A 3,590-nucleotide genomic window follows, 5' to 3' on the forward strand; every position below is an offset into this window, starting at 1 on the left:
GGCATTATTTTTCCACCAGCATTGGCTCATTTTGTGTCTCTGTGTCACATTTTGGGAATTCTTGCAATCTATTAAATTTTTTCATAATGGTTGTATTTGTCATGGTGACCTCTGATCAGTGATCTTTGAGGTTATTATTGTAATGTTGTTTTCATACCTGTTAACACAGCATCCCTTTTAGAGCCTGTGGATCAATCATTTCGACTTCCAGGTCTTACTATTTAAGAAATACATTGGGGAGCCCTCATAGCCAGCCTGAAGAGTACAGGACTGAGTGTACCTATCTTGCAGACACATCCAGCTGGGGCGCCCCCCCACTGCCGTGGTCCTTTGCCCTGTGGGCCTGGAGTGAGGGTGCAGCCCAGAGATTGCCCACTGGTTCCTCTCTTCTCCCTTCAGACTCCCCCACCCCCCGCACCACCCCAGCCTGAAGGTGGCTGAGCCAAGGCTCAGAGAACAATAGTTTCAGCTCCCACTCCAAGTGATGAATTCATCTTAGTAGTTTTGGAACAGGCCTTCTTTATGGTTTACACTTGGAGATTAAGGACACTCCAGAGAGGGAAGTTGCATAGTTCCCCTAAAGCCAGCTTGACAGCATAATTTTTAGGAATCAAGAATCAACATTGGGTTATTTCTTAAGATTAAGCCTTGAAAGTCCACTTGGATGTGACATAGCCACATGCGCACTTGAACATGGAAATGGTCTTCTCGCATCAAGGAGATCTCCCTCTTCAGCTAAATCAACAGAAGTGGTTGGGAGAAGTAGGGACTCCCTGTCTGACCAAACTCAGCCAGGCAAATTCAGTCAGTCTTTTTGAGCAAGGAGTCGAGCTGTGCAAGGGGGGCCTGATCACCCCTTTGTGCTCGCACCACCACTGAGTAGCCACCTCCAGGACGGCTGCCCACTCGTGCCCGTACAAGGGCATGAGACAGTGAGTGAGAGCTGAAATCCTGCCAGGCTTCACTCCTCAAGCCGAGTTTATTGGTGTTTGGCTGTGTCTCGGACTCCGAAGATGTGGCTCTTTTTTTCTAAGTTGTAACAAGGCACCTGGTATGGGCTGGGGGCAATTCTGACTGCCCCACTACCATATCCCAGTCCTCCCTCAGAGGGATTGAAGAGTCTCATGAACAGATTAGATTTACTGTAAAAGATGAAATATTTGACCCAAATTGAAATTAATTTCATAGGTAAAGCTCAAAATGTTACTATGGATATGAATTATGTTTATATGTATTTATATATGTATGTACATATAGTATAGTTATGTGGATACACATTTCTATGTATGAGAAGTTAGCACAACTTAAACTTAGTAAATATTTAAAATAAAACTATTTTGGGTATCAGAAAAAGAAAGAAATACACTTTGTAAGGCTAGCGCTGCCGTCGTCATTCCTCTGATGGATCTGGACAAAGTAGATTGAAAACCTTCTGGGAAGGATTCATCATTGTACATGCTATTGAGAACATTTGTGATTCATGGGAAGAGGTCAAAATATCAACATGAACAGGAGTTTGGAAGAAGTTGATTCTAATCCTTCTGGATCACTTTGGGGGGTTCATGACTTCAGGGGAGGAAGCAACTACAGATGTGGTAGAAATAGCAAGAGAACAAGAATTAGAAGTGGAGCCTGAAGACGGGACTGAATTGCTGCAAGCTCATGATCAAACTTGAACGGATGAGGGTTGCCTCTTATGCATGAGCCAAGAAAGATTTTTTTTTTTTTTGCAAGCCGGGCCTCAGGGGAGGTGTTTAATGAGCAGTGGGGACACTACACAGCCCGGTACAAAAGCACCAAACTCAGCTCTGAAGGAAAACACAAGAAAACACACCAGACTTGCCTGGAGAAGGGGCTGCCTTTCAGTTGGCTGGGGGAGGGGGAGGAATGTTCCCAGGGCCTTTGGAGGGCAGTGGGGGCCTCAGCATCGGGGGGGGGGGCAGGGGAGTTGGGGGATGTACCCCAGGATTTGAGGGGTGGACCCCAGGAGCTGGAGGATGGACCCCAGGAGCCTATGGGTGGACCCCAGGAGGCTGGGGGTGGATCCCTGGGGCTGGTGGGTGGACCCCAGGGCCTGGGGATGCACCGCAGGAGCTGGGGGATGTACCCCTGGGGCCTGGGGGTGAACCCCAGCAGATGTGGCAGGATGGACACCCAGAGCAGGTGGGCGGACCCCAGATGTTGGTGGGTAGACCACCGGTGCCGGAGGGTGAACCCCGGGAGCTGGGGGGTAGACTCCTGGTGCTGAGGGGGTGGACCCTAGATGTTGGGGGGTGGACCCCTGGTGCCGGGGGGTGGACACCGGGAGCTGGCGGGGGGGGGGCAGCTGGGAAGGGCCCGGAGGCCCTGAGGGTGTAGGCCCACTGGGCGGCATGGGTGGCAGAGGCAGGCCTCCCGGTGGTGGCGGGGGCAAAGACTCTGGCAGAGGCGGCCGGGGGGGGGGGGGAACACTTTTGGGGGGGGGGGGGGGGTCTCTTCACCCTAGGAGGCCCAGCAGGGAGGCTCGGCGGGGCTGGTGGCTTCTCCATCTTGAAGTGAAACTGCAGGAAAAACAGCTTGGTTTCCCGATTCCAGTGAGTCCAGAGCTTGCCTTTGGCCTCATGGATCTCCCTGCTTGGCATCTTGAAGGCGATGGTCTCATAGCTCGGCGGCCGTGAGCAGGTCCTGCCAGGGACGGTCAGGAGGCTCGATCCTCTGCTCATAGGCGGACGTGAAGCGGTGGCGGGGCATGATGCCCTCGGCGATCTCAGGGTAGTCAATCTGGAAGAGGAGGCTCTGCTGGCTCATCTCCGTGTCCCTCTGCGTGGTCACTTTGTAGTCTGGGCGGCCAATCTTCACAAACTTCTTCACCTCCACCTTGACCTTTTCTGGCGCTGGCTGGGCGGGGGCCTCCTTGGCCTCCTTGGCAGCTCGCCTGGCCAAGTTGGTCTGATGCTTCTTCCCTTGGGTATGCGCCAGGTAGCTCCCCTCATTGTTGTGCAGGGTCAGACACAGCTTGCACTCGTACGAGCCCAGATGGTTCTTCATGAAATATGGGTCCTCGTTGATGTCGATGATCTCCAGGGCCGGGTGCCGGAGGCGCTCCCTGCGGTCTCGGTAGCTCTCGGAGGAGGAGGCCACGCCTCCACTCCCGGTCGTACCCCCAGGGGGATGCTGGAAGTCCATGGAGAGGGCGTTGGGGCTTTACCGCACCGGTAGAGAGACCCCGCGCTCCTCCTCACTCCGCGCCCGCCGCTGCCTCGAATCAAGAAAGTTTTGTTGAGACAAAATCTACTCCTGGTGAAGAGGTTGTGAAGATTGTTAAAATGACAACAAAGGATTTAGAATATGACATAAACTCAGTTGATAAAGCAGCAGCAGCGTTTGAGAGGATTGACTCCAATTTTGGAAGAAGCTCTACTCTGGGTAAAACGCTATTAAATAGCATCACATGCTACAGAGAAATCATTTATGAGAGGGAGAGTTAATCAATGAGGCAGACTTCATCATTGTCTTATTTTAGGAAATTACCACGGCACCTCACCTTCAGCACCACCCTGTTGGGTCAACAGCCATCAACCTCAAAGCAGGACCCTCCATCAGCAAAAAGA

The 3,590-nt window shown here is 52.3% G+C and overlaps 1 pseudogene; it reads right to left on the bottom strand.

The window, feature by feature from the left end:
- Window positions 1–1,862: 1,862 nt before the first annotated feature.
- Window positions 1,863–3,165, bottom strand: LOC116638047 (annotated as a pseudogene).
- Window positions 3,166–3,590: the final 425 nt, after the last annotated feature.

Source organism: Phoca vitulina, unplaced genomic scaffold (assembly GCF_004348235.1).
Source record: "Phoca vitulina isolate PV1807 unplaced genomic scaffold, GSC_HSeal_1.0 scaffold15, whole genome shotgun sequence".
In the NCBI taxonomy this organism is placed as follows: Eukaryota; Metazoa; Chordata; class Mammalia; order Carnivora; family Phocidae; genus Phoca; species Phoca vitulina.